The following is a 17,804-nucleotide window of genomic DNA, read 5'->3' on the forward strand; positions in this document are numbered from 1 at the left end:
CCAGCGTGTGTGTAGTAGTACCAGCGTGTGTATAGTAGTACCAGCGTGTGTGTAGTACTATGTATAGTAGTACCACCATGTGTATAGTAGTACCAGCGTGTGTGTAGTAGTACCAGCGTGTGTGTAGTAGTACCAGCGTGTGTGTAGTAGTACCAGCGTGTGTATAGTAGTACCAGCGTGTCTAGTACTAGTACCAGTGTGTGTATAGTAGTACCAGCGTGTGTATAGTAGTACCAGCGTGTGTATAGTAGTACCAGCGTGTGTATAGTAGTAGTACCACCATGTGTATAGTAGTACCACCGTGTGTGTAGTAGTACCAGCGTGTGTATAGTACTAGTACCACCGTGTGTAGTAGTACTAGTACCACTGTGTGTAGTAGTACTAGTACCAGCGTGTGTATAGTAGTACCAGCGTGTGTGTAGTAGTACCACCGTGTGTAGTAGTACTAGTACCACCGTGTGTAGTAGTACTAGTACCAGCGTGTGTATAGTAGTACCAGCGTGTGTGTAGTACTATGTATAATAGTACCACCATGTGTGTAGTAGTACCAGCGCGTGTATAGTAGTACCAGCGTGTGTATAGTAGTACCAGCGTGTGTATAGTAGTACCAGCGTGTGTATAGTAGTACCAGCGTGTGTATAGTAGTACCAGCGTGTGTATAGTAGTACCAGCGTGTGTATAGTAGTACCAGCGTGTGTATAGTAGTACCAGCGTGTGTATAGTAGTACCAGCGTGTGTATAGTAGTACCAGCGTGTGTATAGTAGTACCAGCGTGTGTATAGTAGTACCAGTGTGTATAGTAGTACCAGCTTGTGTATAGTACTAGTACCAGCGTGTGTATAGTACTAGTACCAGCGTGTGTGTAGTAGTACCAGCGTGTGTATAGTAGTACCAGCGTGTGTATAGTAGTACCAGCGTGTGTGTAGTAGTACCAGCGTGTGTGTAGTAGTACCAGCGTGTGTGTAGTAGTACCAGCGTGTGTATGGTAGTACCAGCGTGTGTATAATAGTACCAGCGTGTGTATAGTAGTACCAGCGTGTGTGTCTAGTACCTAGTACCAGCGTGTGTATGGTAGTACCAGCGTGTGTATAATAGTACCAGCGTGTGTATGGTAGTACCAGCGTGTGTATAGTAGTACCAGCGTGTGTATAATAGTACCAGCGTGTGTATGGTAGTACCAGCGTGTGTATAGTAGTACCAGCGTGTGTATAGTAGTACCAGCGTGTGTCTAGTACTAGTACCAGCGTGTGTATAGTAGTACCAGCGTGTGTATAGTAGTACCAGTGTGTGTATAGTAGTACCAACGTGTGTATAGTAGTACCAACGTGTGTATAGTAGTACCAGCGTGTGTATAGTACTAGTACCAGCGTGTGTGTAGTAGTACCAGCGTGTGTATAGTAGTACCAGCGTGTGTATAGTAGTACCAGCGTGTGTGTAGTAGTACCAGCGTGTGTATAGTAGTACCAGCGTGTGTATAGTAGTACCAGCGTGTGTATAGTAGTACCAGCGTGTGTATAGTAGTACCAGCGTGTGTATAGTAGTACCAGCGTGTGTATAGTAGTACCAGCGTGTGTGTAGTAGTACCAGCGTGTGTATAGTAGTACCAGCGTGTGTGTAGTACTAGTACCAGCGTGTGTATAGTAGTACCAGTGTGTGTATAGTAGTACCAGCGTGTGTGTAGTAGTACCAGCGTGTGTGTAGTAGTACCAGCGTGTGTGTAGTACTGTGTATAATAGTACCACCATGTGTGTAGTAGTACCAGCGTGTGTATAGTAGTAGTACCAGTGTGTGTATAGTAGTACCAGCGTGTGTATAGTAGTACCAGAGTGTGTCTTGTACTGTGTATAGTAGTACCACCATGTGTATAGTAGTACCAGCGTGTGTATAGTAGTACCAGCGTGTGTGTAGTAGTACCAGCGTGTGTGTAGTACTGTGTATAATAGTACCACCATGTGTGTAGTAGTACCAGCATGTGTATAGTAGTACCAGCGTGTGTGTAGTAGTACCAGCGTGTGTATAATAGTACCACCATGTGTATAATAGTACCACCATGTGTATAGTAGTACCAGCGTGTGTATAGTAGTACCAACGTGTGTATAGTAGTACCACCGTGTGTGTAGTACTATGTATAATAGTACCAGCGTGTGTATAGTAGTACCACCGTGTGTATAGTACTATGTATAGTAGTACCAGCGTGTGTATAGTAGTACCAGCACGCGTGTGTATAGTAGTACCAGCGTGTGTATAGTAGTACCAGCGTGTGTATAGTAGTACCAGCACGCGTGTGTCTAGTACCTAGTACCACGACTACCTCCCTCCTCCCCCGTAGGTACGAGAGCATCATTGGGGTACTCTGCGAGTCCCTGGAGTCCCTGGACGAGCCGGAGGCGCGTGCCGCTATGATCTGGATCATCGGGGAGTATGCCGAGAGGATCGACAACGCATCAGAGTTGCTAGACTCGTTCCTGGACTCGTTCCACGATGACAGTGCACAGGTAGGAGGGGGGAGTCTCTGTGTGGGGGACTCTGTAGGAGTCTTTGTGGGGGTCTGTAGGTCTCTGTGGGGTCTCTGTAGGAGTCTTTGTGTGGGTCTGTGGGGGAGTCTCTGTGTGTGGGAGTCTTTGTAGGAGTCTTTGTGGGGGTCTGTAGGTCTCTGTGGGGTCTCTGTAGGAGTCTGTGGGGGTCTCTGTGTGGGTCTCTGTGTGGGTCTCTGTGTGGGTCTCTGTGTGGGTCTCTGTGTGGGTCTCTTTGGGGGTCTCTGTAGGAGTCTGTGTGGGTCTCTGTGTGGGTCTCTGTGTGGGTCTCTGTAGGAGTCTGTGTGGGTCTCTGTGTGGGTCTCTGTGTGGGTCTCTGTGTGGGTCTCTGTGTGGGTCTCTGTGTGGGAGTCTCTGTGTGGGGGTCTCTGTGTGGGTCTCTGTGTGGGTCTCTGTGTGGGTCTCTCTGTGGGTCTCTCTGTGGGTCTCTGTGTGGGTCTCTGTGTGGGTCTCTGTGTGGGTCTCTCTGTGGGTCTCTGTGTGGGAGTCTCTGTGTGGGTCTCTGTGTGGGTCTCTGTGTGGGTCTCTGTGTGGGTCTCTGTGGGTCTCTGTGGGTCTCTGTGGGTCTCTGTGTGGGTCTCTGTGTGGGTCTCTGTGTGGGTCTCTGTGTGGGTCTCTGTGTGGGTCTCTGTGTGGGTCTCTGTGTGGGTCTCTGTGTGGGTCTCTGTGTGGGTCTCTGTGTGGGTCTCTGTGTGGGTCTCTGTAGGAGTCTCTGTGTGGGTCTCTGTGTGGGTCTCTGTGTGGGTCTCTCTGTGGGTCTCTCTGTGGGTCTCTGTGTGGGTCTCTGTGTGGGTCTCTGTGTGGGTCTCTGTGTGGGTCTCTGTGTGGGTCTCTGTGTGGGTCTCTGTGTGGGTCTCTGTGTGGGTCTCTGTGTGGGTCTCTGTGTGGGTCTCTCTGTGTGGGTCTCTCTGTGTGGGTCTCTGTGTGGGTCTCTGTGTGGGTCTCTGTGTGGGGCTCTGTGTGGGGCTCTGTGTGGGTCTCTGTGTGGGTCTCTCTGTGTGGGTCTCTGTGTGGATCTCTGTGTGGGTCTCTGTGTGGGTCTCTCTGTGTGGGTCTCTCTGTGTGGGTCTCTGTGTGGATCTCTGTGTGGGTCTCTGTGTGGATCTCTGTGGGTCTCTGTGGGGCGCCGCTTGGTCACCGCGGCGACCGTCGCCCCCGGCGACCGTCGCCCCCGGTGACCGTCGCTCCGTCGCCGTGGCGACCGTTGCCGTGCGGCTGCAGGTGCAGCTGCAGCTGCTTTCCGCCATCGTGAAGCTCTTCCTGAAGAAGCCGACAGAGAACCAGGAGCTGGTACAGCAGGTGCTGAGCCTGGCCACACAGGTAGAAGACACGCTCACCACTACCACGCTCACCACTACCACGCTCACCACCACCACCACGCTCACCACCACGCTCACCACTACCACGCTCACTACCACGCTCACCACCACCACCACGCTCACCACTACCACGCTCACCACCACCACGCTCACCACCACCACGCTCACCACCACCACGCTCACCACCACGCTCACCACCACCACCACGCTCACCACCACCACCACGCTCACCACCACCACCACGCTCACCACCACGCTCACCACCACCACCACCACGCTCACCACCACCACCACCACGCTCACCACCACCACCACGCTCACCACCACCACCACGCTCACCACCACCACCACGCTCACCACCACGCTCACCACCACCACCACCACGCTCACCACCACCACCACCACGCTCACCACCACCACCACCACGCTCACCACCACCACCACGCTCACCTCCACCACCACGCTCACCACCACGCTCACCACCACCACCACGCTCACCACCACCACGCTCACCACCACAACCACGCTCACCACCACCACCACCACGCTCACCTCCACCACCACGCTCACCACCACCACCACGCTCACCACCACCACCACACCTCTGACCACCACCACCACCACGCTCACCACCACCACGCTCCCCACCACCACCACACCCCTCACCACTACCACTCACCACACCCCTCACCACCACCACCACGCTCACCACCACCACGTTCACCACCACCACCACCACCACCACCACGCTTACCACCACCACACCTCTCACCACCACGCTCACCATCACCACCACGCTCACCACCACCACGCTCACCACCACCACGCTCACCACCACCACCACGCTCATCACCACCACGCTCACCACCACCACCACGCTCACCACCACCACACCTCTCACCACCACCTCCTCTCACCACCACACCCCTCACCACCACCACCACACCTCTCACCACACCTCTCACCACCACCACCACCACCACACCTCTCACCACCACGCTCACCACCACCACCACCACCACGCTCACCACCACCACCACACCTCTGACCACCACCACCACCACCACACCTCTCACCACCACCACCACCACCACACCTCTCACCACCACCACCTCTCACCACCCTCACCACCACCACCACCACCTCTCACCACCACCACACCTCTCACCACCACCACCACCACCACCCCTCACCCTCACCACCACCAGCACCACCCTCACCACCACCACCACACTCAACACACCCACGCTCACCACCACTCACCACCACACCCCTCACCACCCTCACCACCACCTCTCACCACCACCACCACGGTCACCACCACCTCTCACCCCTCACCACCCTCACCACCCTCACCACCACCAGGACTCTGACAACCCAGACCTGCGAGATCGCAGCTACATCTACTGGCGGCTGCTTTCCACTGACCCGTCGGCGGCCAGGGATGTGGTGTTGGCGGAGAAGCCGGTGATCTCCCAGGAGGACTCGGACGCTCTGTCGCCACGCCTCCTCGACGCCCTCCTCGGCCACATCTCCTCACTCGCCTCCGTCTACCACAAGCTGCCCTCCGCCTTCGTGGAAGGGGGCGGCCGTGGTGGTGGTGGTGGTGGCGGTGGTGGTGGTGGTGGTGGCGGCGGTGGTGGTGCCAAGAGAGGAGTAGGATCCAGAGATAACTCGTGAGTGAGGCGGTGGTGGTGGTGGTGGTTGTGGAGGAGATGGTGGTGGTGGTGGTTGTGGAGGAGATTGTGGTCGTGGTGGTTGTGGAGGAGATGGTGGTGGTGGTGGTTGTGGAGTAGATGGTGGTGGAGGTGGTGGTGGTGGAGGAGGAGGTGGTGGTGGTGGTTGTGGAGGAGATGGTGGTGGTGGTTGTGGAGGAGATGGTGGTGGTGGTGGTGGAGGAGATGGTGGTGGTGGTGGTGGAGGAGATGGTGGTGGTGGTGGTTGTGGAGGAGATTGTGGTCGTGGTGGTTGTGGAGGAGATGGTGGTGGTGGTGGTTGTGGAGTAGATGGTGGTGGAGGTGGTGGTGGTGGAGGAGGAGGTGGTGGTGGTGGTTGTGGAGGAGATGGTGGTGGTGGTTGTGGAGGAGATGGTGGTGGTGGTGGTGGAGGAGATGGTGGTGGTGGTGGTGGAGGAGATGGTGGTGGTGGTGGTTGTGGAGGAGATTGTGGTCGTGGTGGTTGTGGAGGAGATGGTGGTGGTGGTGGTTGTGGAGTAGATGGTGGTGGAGGTGGTGGTGGTGGAGGAGGAGGTGGTGGTGGTGGTTGTGGAGGAGATGGTGGTGGTGGTTGTGGAGGAGATGGTGGTGGTGGTGGTGGAGGAGATGGTGGTGGTGGTGGTGGAGGAGATGGTGGTGGTGGTGGTGGTGGAGGAGATTGTGGTGGTGGTGGTGCTTGTGGAGGAGATGGTGGTGGTGGTGGTGGTTGTGGAGGAGATGGTGGTGGAGGTGGTGGCGGTGGTGCGAAGAGAGGAGTAGGATCCAGAGATAACTCGTGAGTGAGGCGGTGGTGGTGGTGGTGGAGGTGGTGGAGGTGGTGGTGGTGGTGGAGGAGATGGTGGTGGTGGTGGTTGTGGAGGAGATGGTGGTGGTGGTTGTGGAGGAGATGGTGGTGGTTGTGGAGGAGGTGGTGGTGGAGGTGGTGGCAGTGGTGCGAAGAGAGGAGTAGGATCCAGAGAACTCGTGAGTGAGGCGGTGGTGGTGGTGGTGGTGGTGATGGAGGTGGTGGAAGAGATGGTGGTGGTGATTGTGGTGGAGCTGGTGGAGGAGATGGTGGTGGAGGTGGTGGAGGAGATGGTCGTGGTGGTGGAGGAGATGGTGGTGGTGGTGGTTGTGGAGGAGGTGGTGGTGGAGGTGGTGGAGGAGATGGTGGTGGTTGTTGTGGTGGTGGTTGTTGTGGTGGTGGTTGTGGAGGTTGTGGTTGTGGAGAAGATTGAGGTGGTGGTGGTTGTGGTGGTTGTGGAGGAGATGGTGGTGGTGGTTGTGGAGGAGATGGTGGTGGTGGTGGTGGTGGCGGTGGTGCCAAGAGAGGATTAGGATCCAGAGATAACTCGTGAGTGAGGCGGTGGTGGTGGTGGTGGACGAGATGGTGGTGGTGGTTGTGGAGGAGATGGTGGTGGAGGTGGTGGCGGTGGTGCGAAGAAAGGAGTAGGATCCAGAGATAACTCGTGAGTGAGGCGGTGGTGGTGGTGGTGGTGGTTGTGGAGGAGATGGTGGTGGTGGTGGAGGAGATGGTGGTGGTGGTGGTTGTGGAGGAGATGGTGGTGGTGGTTGTGGAGGAGATGGTGGTGGTGGTGGAGGAGATGGTGGTGGTGGTGGTGGTTGTGGAGGAGATGGTGGTGGTGGTTGTGGAGGAGATGGTGGTGGTGGTGGTGGTGGTGGAGGAGATGGTGGTGGTGGTTGTGGAGGAGATGGTGGTGGTGGTGGTGGTGGTTGTGGAGGAGGTGGTGGTGGAGGTGGTGGCGGTGGTGCCAAGAGAGGAGTAGGATCCTGAGATAACTCGTGAGTGAGGTGGTGGTGGTGGAGGTGGTGGAGGAGATGGTGGTGGAGATGGTGGTGGTGATTGTGGTGGAGCTGGTGGAGGAGATGGTGGTGGAGGTGGTGGAGGAGATGGTCGTGGTGGTGGAGGAGATGGTGGTGGTGGTGGTGGTGATTGTGGAGGAGATGGTAGTGGTTGTTGTGGTGGTGGTTGTGGTTGTGGAGAAGATTGAGGTGGTGGTGGTTGTGGTGGTTGTGGTGGTTGTGGAGGAGATGGTGGTGGTGGTGGTGGTTGTGGAGGAGATGGTGGTGGTGGTTGTGGAGGAGATGGTGGTGGTGGTTGTGGAGGAGGTGGTGGTGGTGGTTGTGGAGGAGATGGTGGTGGAGGTGGTGGTGGTGGTGGAGGAGATGGTCGTGGTGGTGGAGGAGATGGTGGTGGTGGTTGTGGAGGAGGTGGTGAAGGAGATGGTGGTGGTGGCTGTGGTGGTGGAGGTGGTGAAGGAGGTGGTGGTGGTGGCTGTGGTGGTGGAGGTGGTGGAGGTGGTGGTGGTGGTGCCAAGAGAGGAGTAGGATCCAGAGATATCTCGTGAGTGAGGTGGTGGTGGTGGTGGAGGAGGTGGTGGTGGAGGAGGAGATGTTGGTGGTGGAGCCAGAGGAGGACGTGATGTGTCCAGAGGTAATTCGTGTGCGTGTGGAGGAATGGTGATGGGTAGCTGAGGTTGTGAGTGGTGTGGGGTGGTGAGTGTGGGGGTGGTGATTGTGGGGGTGGTGAGTGGTGTGGGGTGGTGATTGTGGGTGTGGGGTGGTGATTGTGGGTGTGGGGTGGTGATTGTGGGTGTGGGGTGGTGATTGTGGGTGTGGGGTGGTGATTGTGGGGGTGGTGAGTGGTGTGGGGTGGTGAGTGTGGAGATGGATGGGTGAGCGTCTCTCTCTCCACACTTTGACTCACCCCACCCACTCCCCGCCCACTCCACCCCCACCCACTCCACCCCCCGCCCACTCCACCCCCACCCACTCCACCCCACCCCCACCCACCCCACCCACCCCCACCCCCACCCCACCCTAGGCCAGAGCTCCAGGACAGCCCCGAAGCTGCTGAGACTTTCCCCACCACGGCCCCCACCACGGCCCCCACCACCACCACCACGGCCACCACTCAGCCCGGCAGTGACCTCCTGGGCGACCTCCTGACCCTTGACCTGGGCGGCCCGGCCCCTCCCGCTCACCCCGTGGCCCCGGCCCCCGCCCCCTCCGCCGCCCCTCAGCCAATGGGAGCGCTCGATTTGCTGGGAGGTGGGCTGGACTCTCTGGTGAGTGGTGGGTGGAGGGTGGTGGGTGGGTGGTGGTGGTGGGTGGGTGGTGGTGGTTTCGGGCCACACCACCCACCTCTGTCTGTGTGTGTGTCTGCGTGTGTGTGTCTGTGTGTGTGTGTCTGTGTGTGTGTGTCTGTGTGTGTGTGTCTGTATGTGTGTGTCTGTATGTATGTGTGTGTCTGCATGTGTGTGTCTGTATGTGTGTGTGTGTCTGTATGTGTGTGTGTGTCTGTATGTGTATGTGTGTGTGTTTGCGTGTGTGTGTGTGTGTCTGTATGTGTATGTGTGTGTGTGTCTGCGTGTGTGTGTCTGTGTGTGTGTGTCTGTATGTATGTGTGTCTGTATGTGTGTGAGTGTCTGTGTGTGTGAGCGATAGTGTAGCGGTTAGCGCTACGCTACGCTATGAACCTGGCGACCCGGGTTCCATTCCCGCTCACGGCCAACACCAGTGACGATTATCTGAACCGGTCCCGGGCCTCCCCTAGGTCGACTCAGCCACAAATGAGTACCTGGTGCAGTGTGTAAACATCGCCACTGGGGAGACAAAGGCGGTCGGGCGTGGTGCTGGCCACCCACCCCCTCGTGTACCGTTCCGGCCTTCATAGGTGCTCGCTAACAGCACTTGCCCCTACAGTCTGTTAAGGCTATATGGGGGATCTTTGTCTTTGTGTGTTGCATGCAGCTGGGCGGAAACGCAGCCCCCGCAGCTCCTGTGAGTGAACAACAACAACCGCTACATCAACCACAACTCAACAACCACAACAACTCAATCACAACACAACAACAACTCAATCACAACTCAACAACCACAACACAATCACAACACAACAACAACAACAACTCAATCACAACACAACAACAACTCAATCACAACAACAACAACAACTCAATCACAACACAACAACTCAATGACAACACAACAACTCAATCACAACACAACAACAACACCAACCACAACAACAACACAACACAACAACAACTCAATCACAACACAACACAACAACAACAACTCAATCACAACACAACAACAACTCAATCACAACTCAACAACCACAACACAATCACAACACAACAACAACAACTCAATCACAACACAACAACAACTCAATCACAACAACAACAACAACTCAATCACAACACAACAACAACTCAATGACAACACAACAACTCAATCACAACACAACAACAACACCAACCACAACAACAACACAACACAACAACAACTCAATCACAACACAACACAACAACAACAACAACAACTCAATCACAACACAACAACAACAACTCAATCACAACACAACAACAACACAACAACACAACAACAACAACTCAATCACAACACAACAACAACAACAACTCAATCACAACAACAACAACAACCACAACAACTCAACCACAACTCAACAACCACAACAACTCAACCACAACTCAACAACCACAACAACTCAATCACAACACAACAACAACTCAATCACAACTCAACAACCACAACAACACAACAACAACAACTCAATCACAACACAACAACAACAACTCAATCACAACACAACAACAACAACTCAATCACAACACAACAACAACAACTCAATCACAACACAACAACAACAACTCAATCACAACACAACAACAACAACTCAATCACAACAACAACAACAACTCAATCACAACACAGCAACAACTCAATCACAACACAACAACTCAATCACAACACAACAACAACACCAACCACAACAACAACACAACACAACAACAACTCAATCACAACACAACAACAACTCAATCACAACACAACAACTCAATCACAACACAACAACAACACAATCACAACAACAACACAACAACACAACAACAACAACAACTCAATCACAACACAACAACAACAACTCAATCACAACAACAACCACAACAACTCAACCACAACTCAACAACCACAACAACTCAACCACAACTCAACAACCACAACAACTCAATCACAACACAACAACAACTCAATCACAACTCAACAACCACAACAACTCAATCACAACACAACAACAACTCAATCACAACTCAACAACCACAACAACACAACAACAACTCAATCACAACACAACAACAACAACTCAATCACAACACAACAACAACAACAACTCAATCACAACACAACAACAACAACTCAATCACAACACAACAACAACAACTCAATCACAACACAACAACAACAACTCAATCACAACAACAACAACAACTCAATCACAACACAACAACAACTCAATCACAACACAACAACAACTCAATCACAACACAACAACTCAATCACAACACAACAACCACAACAACTCAATCACAACACAACAACCACAACAACTCAATCACAACACAACAACAACCACAACAACTCAATCACAACACAACAACAACCACAACAACAACTCAATCACAACACAACAACAACCACAACAACAACTCAATCACAACACAACAACCACAACAACTCAATCACAACACAACAACCACAACAACAACTCGACCACAACAACAACTCAACCACCACAACAGCACCAACATCGCAACGTCATAATTTTCTCACCATCGATGTTGATGTTGTGTTGATGTTGTGATGTTGTGTTGATGTTGTTGATGTTTGGTTGATGTTGTCATGTTCTTGATGTTGTTGATATTGTTGTCGTCTAGGCTGGAGGAGGTCTCGGTGCTCTGCTGTGTTGTTGTTGATGTTGTTGTTGTTGTTGTTGATGTTGTGGTGTTGTTGAGGTTGTGGTGTTGTTGTGTTGTTGATGTTGTGGTGGTGTTGTTGTTGTCTAGGATGGAGGAGGTCTCGGTGCTCTGCTGTGTTGTTGTTGATGTTGTTGATGTTGTTGTTTATTTTGTGGTGTTGTTGAGGTTGTTGTGGTGTTGTTGTGTTGTTGTTGATGTTGTGGTGTTGTTGTCTAGGCTGGAGGAGGTCTCCGTGCTCTGCTGTGTTGTTGTTGATGTTGTTGTTTATGTTGTGGTGTTGTTGAGGTTGTTGTGGTGTTGTTGTTGTGTTGATGTTGTTGTGTTGTTGTTGTCTAGGCTGGAGGAGGTCTGGGCGCTCTGCTGGACCTGGCTGGGAGCGTCTCCATGCCCAGTGGGGGCTACACAGCGCCTGCCTCACAGGTGTGGTGTGTAGTGTGTGTGGTGTGTGTGTGTGGTGTGGTGTGTGTGGTATTGGTGTGTGGTGTGGTGTGTGTGGTATTGGTGTGTGGTGTGTCTATGGTGTGTGTGTGTAGAGTGTGGTGTGTGTAGAGTGTGGTGTGTGTAGAGTGTGGTGTGTGTGGAGTCTGGTGTGTGTAGAGTGTGGTGTGTGTGGAGTCTGGTGTGTGTAGTGTGGTGTGTGTGGAGTCTGGTGTGTGTAGTGTGTGTGGTGTGGGGTGTGTGGTTGGGGTGTGTGTGTAGTGTGGTGTGTAGTGTGTGTGTGGTGTGTAGTGTGTGTAGTGTGTGTGTGGTGTGTAGTGTTTGTGTGTTTGTGTGGTTGGGTGTGAGTGAGTGAGTGAGGGAATTAACTCGTGAGCCATTGGGACACCTGAGCAAAGGAGCGAGCGATTTAATCGCCGAGGACAACCACCCACACCTCTCTCTACCTTCACCGTCACCTCCTCACCGTCACCTCCTCACCCTCGCTAGATGTGGCTGCTGGCTGCGAAGGCCAAGGGGCTGGAGGTGCAGGGTCACTTCTCGCGAGTGGGTGGCACCCCCCACATGCACCTGGCGCTCGGCAACCGTGCCATGAGGCCCATGAGTGACTTCGCCATCCAGTTCAACAAGAACAGGTGACACTCACTCACTCAGCCGCTCATCCACTCGGCCGCTCACTCACTCAGCCACTCACTCCTTCAGCCACTCACTCAGCCACTCACTCTCTCAGCCACTCATTCACTCAGCCACTCACTCACTCAGCTACTCACTCACTCGGCCACTCTATCACCCAGCCACTCACTCAGCCACCAACCCACTCACTAGCCCACTCACTCACCCACTCACTCAGCCACTCAGCCATTCACTCAGCCATTCACTCAGCCATTCACTCAGCCACCCACCCACTCACTCACCCACTCACTCACCCACTCACTTACCCACTCACTTACCCACTCTCTCACCCAGCCACTCACCCAGCCACTCACTCAGCCACCAACCCACTCACTAACCCACTCACCCACTCACCCACCCACCTCTGTGCCTCCCTCTCGTCCCTGGGCACGTAGGAAGCGAGGCAGTCCAGCATGAACACCTGACCCCACTCACTCACTCACTCAGCCACTCACTCAGCCACCAACCCACTCACTAACCCACTCACTCACCCACTCACTCACTCACTCACCCACTCACTCACCCACTCACTCTCTCACCCAACCACTCACTCAGCCACCAACCCACTCACTCACCCACTCACCCACTCACTCACCCACTCACTCTCTCACCCAACCACTCACTCAGCCACCAACCCACTCACCAACCCACTCACTAACCCACTCACTCACTCAGCCACCCACTCACCCGCTCACTCTCTCACCCAGCCACTCACTCAGCCACCAACCCACTCACTAACCCACTCACTCACCCACTCACTCACTCAGCCACCCACTCACCCGCTCACTCTCTCACCCAACCACTCACTCAGCCACCAACCCACTCACTAACCCACTCACTCACCCACTCACTCACTCACCCACTCACTCACCCACTCACTTTCTCACCCAACCACTCACTCAGCCACCAACCCACTCACCAACCCACTCACCAACCCACTCACTCACTCACCCACTCACCCACCCACTCACCCACTCACTCACCCACTCACTCTCTCACCCAACCACTCACTCAGCCACCAACCCACTCACCAACCCACTCACTCAGCCACTCAGCCACTCAGCCACTCACTCACTCAGCTACTCACTCACTCGGCCACTCTATCACCCAGCCACTCACTCAGCCACCAACCCACTCACTAGCCCACTCACTCACCCACTCACTCAGCCACTCAGCCATTCACTCAGCCATTCACTCAGCCATTCACTCAGCCACCCACCCACTCACTCACCCACTCACTCACCCACTCACTTACCCACTCACTTACCCACTCTCTCACCCAGCCACTCACCCAGCCACTCACTCAGCCACCAACCCACTCACTAACCCACTCACCCACTCACCCACCCACCTCTGTGCCTCCCTCTCGTCCCTGGGCACGTAGGAAGCGAGGCAGTCCAGCATGAACACCTGACCCCACTCACTCACTCACTCAGCCACTCACTCAGCCACCAACCCACTCACTAACCCACTCACTCACCCACTCACTCACTCACTCACCCACTCACTCACCCACTCACTCTCTCACCCAACCACTCACTCAGCCACCAACCCACTCACTCACCCACTCACCCACTCACTCACCCACTCACTCTCTCACCCAACCACTCACTCAGCCACCAACCCACTCACCAACCCACTCACTAACCCACTCACTCACTCAGCCACCCACTCACCCGCTCACTCTCTCACCCAGCCACTCACTCAGCCACCAACCCACTCACTAACCCACTCACTCACCCACTCACTCACTCAGCCACCCACTCACCCGCTCACTCTCTCACCCAACCACTCACTCAGCCACCAACCCACTCACTAACCCACTCACTCACCCACTCACTCACTCACCCACTCACTCACCCACTCACTTTCTCACCCAACCACTCACTCAGCCACCAACCCACTCACCAACCCACTCACCAACCTACTCACTCACTCACCCACTCACCCACCCACTCACCCACTCACTCACCCACTCACTCTCTCACCCAACCACTCACTCAGCCACCAACCCACTCACCAACCCACTCACTCAGCCACTCAGCCACTCACTCACCCACTCACTCAGCCACCAACCCACTCACTAACCCACTCACTCACCCACTCACTCACTCACCCACTCACTCACCCACTCACTCACCCACTCACTCACTCACCCACTCACTCACCCACTCACTCTCTCACCCAACCACTCACTCAGCCACCAACCCACTCACCAACTCACTCACTCACCCACTCACTCACCCACCCGCTCACTCACCCACTCACTCACCCACTCACTCACCCACTCACTCTCTCACCCAACCACTCACTCAGCCACCAACCCACTCACCAACCCACTCACTCACCCACTCACTCACCCACTCACTCTCTCACCCAACCACTCACTCAGCCACCAACCCACTCACTAACCCACTCACTCAGCCACTCACCCACTCACTCACCCACTCACTCACCCACTCACTCTCTCACCCAGCCACTCACTAACCCACCAACCCACTCACCAACCCACTCACTAACCCACTCACTCACCCACTCACTCACTCAGCCACCCACTCACCCGCTCACTCTCTCACCCAGCCACTCACTCAGCCACCAACCCACTCACTAACCCACTCACTCACCCACTCACTCACTCAGCCACCCACTCACTCACCCGCTCACTCTCTCACCCAGCCACTCACTCAGCCACCAACCCACTCACTCACCCACTCACTCACCCACTCACTCACCCACTCACTCTCTCACCCAACCACTCACTCAGCCACCAACCCACTCACCAACCCACTCACTCACCCACTCACTCACCCACTCACTCACTCACCCACTCACTCACCCACTCACTCTCTCACCCAACCACTCACTCAGCCACCAACCCACTCACTCACCCACCCACTCACCCACTCACTCACCCACTCACTCACTCACCCAGCCACTCACTCAGCCACCAACCCACTCACCAACCAACCCACTCACTCACCCACTCACCCACCCACCCGCTCACTCTGCCCCCTCCACATGCGCCTGGCGCTCAGCAACCGCGCCATGAGGCCCAGGTGACACCAACGCCTCGGCCAAACCCCCGCCCGCTGCTGCTCGCTACTCCTAACGGCACTTGCCCCCCCCCTGCACTCTGTTCGGGGCTACGTGGGTGACCTTTGCTTTTGTGCGTGGGGCACAGCTTTGGGCTGGTGCCCAGTGCCCCGCTGCAGGTGCCAACGCCACTGCTGCCCAATCAGACGAGGGAGCTGGCGCTGCCTCTCTCCACCCTGGGCCCCGTGATGCACATGGAGCCCCTCAACAACCTCCAGGCAAGGCGCCCACCCACCCCCTCCTCCTCCTCCTGGTAGAGAGTACCACGCACACACACACACACACCTGGTGGAGAGTACTACACGCTGATAGACTCCTGGTATAGAATACTACACACACCTAGTGGAGAGCACCACTCATAGACTCATGGTACAGAATATTACACACACACACACCTGGTGGAGAGTACCACTATAGACTCCTGGTATAGAATACTACACACACACACCTGGTGGAGAGTACCACTCATAGACTCATGGTACAGAATATTACACACACACACCTGGTGGAGAGTACCACTCACTCATAGACTCCTGGTACAGAATACTACACACACACCTGGTGGAGAGTACCACTCACTCATAGACTCCTGGTATAGAATACTACACACACACACCTGGTGGAGAGTACCACTCACTCATAGACTCCTGGTACAGAATACTTCACACACACGCACACACCTGGTGGAGAGTACCACTCACTCATGGACTCCTGGTATAGAATACTACTACACACACACACACCTGGTGGAGAGTACCACTCACTCATAGACTCCTGGTACAGAATACCACACACACACACACACCTGGTGGAGAGTACCACTCATTCAAACTCCTGGTACAGAATACTACACACACACCTGGTAGAGAGTACCACACGCTCATAGACTCCTGATATAAAATACTCCACACACACCTGGTGGAGAGTACCACTCACTCATGGACTCCTGGTATAGAATACTACTACACACACACACACACCTGGTGGAGAGTACCACTCACTCATAGACTCCTGGTACAGAATACCACACACACACACACCTGGTGGAGAGTACCACTCATTCAAACTCCTGGTACAGAATACTACACACACACCTGGTAGAGAGTACCACACGCTCATAGACTCCTGATATAAAATACTCCACACACACCTGGTGGAGAGTACCACTCACTCAAACTCCTGGTACGGAATACTACACACACACCTGGTGGAGAGTACCACTCACTCATGGACTCCTGGTACAGAATACTACACACACACCTGGTGGAGAGTACCACTCACTCAAACTCCTGGTACAGAATACCACACACACACCTGGTGGAGAGTACCACTCACCCATAGACACCTGGTACAGAATACCACACCTGGTGGAGAGTACCACTCACTCATGGATTCCTGGTACAGAATACTACACACACACACACCTGGTGGAGAGTACCACTCACTCATAGACTCCTGGTATAGAATACTACACCCACACACCTGGTGGAGAGTACCACTATAGACTCCTGGTATAGAATACTACACACACACCTGGTGGAGAGTACCACTCATAGACTCATGGTACAGAATATTACACACACACACCTGGTGGAGAGTACCACTCGCTCATAGACTCCTGGTATAAAATGCTACACACACACCTGGTGGAGAGTACCACTCACTCATAGACTCCTGGTATAGAATACTACACACACACCTGGTGGAGAGTACCACTATAGACTCCTGGTATAGAATACTACACACACACACCTGGTGGAGAGTACCACTCACTCATAGACTCCTGGTACAGAATACTAACACACACACCTGGTGGAGAGTACCACTATAGACTCCTGGTATAGAATACTACACACACACACCTGGTGGAGAGTACCACTCACTCATAGACTCATGGTACAGAATATTACACACACACACACACCTGGTGGAGAGTACCACTCACTCATAGACTCCTGGTACAGAATAATACACACACACCTGGTGGAGAGTACCACTCACTCATAGACTCCTGGTACAGAATACTACACACACACCTGGTGGAGAGTACCACTCACTCATAGACTCCTGGTACAGAATATTACACACACACACACACCTGGTGGAGAGTACCACTCACTCATAGACTCCTGGTATAGAATACTACACACACACACCTGGTGGAGAGTACCACTCACTCATAGACTCCTGGTACAAAATACTACACACACACCTGGTGGAGAGTACCACTCACTCATAGACTCCTGG

General features: G+C 54.0%; 1 pseudogene; it reads left to right on the top strand.

The window, feature by feature from the left end:
* LOC116958411 (AP-1 complex subunit beta-1-like) overlaps positions 1-17,804 on the top strand; it is an 89,550-nt pseudogene that overhangs the window by 51,507 nt on the left and 20,239 nt on the right.

Source organism: Petromyzon marinus, chromosome 77 (genome assembly GCF_048934315.1).
Source record: "Petromyzon marinus isolate PM22_M1 ecotype Great Lakes invasive population chromosome 77, UKy_Petmar_22M1.pri1.0, whole genome shotgun sequence".
Lineage (NCBI taxonomy): Eukaryota > Metazoa > Chordata > Hyperoartia > Petromyzontiformes > Petromyzontidae > Petromyzon > Petromyzon marinus.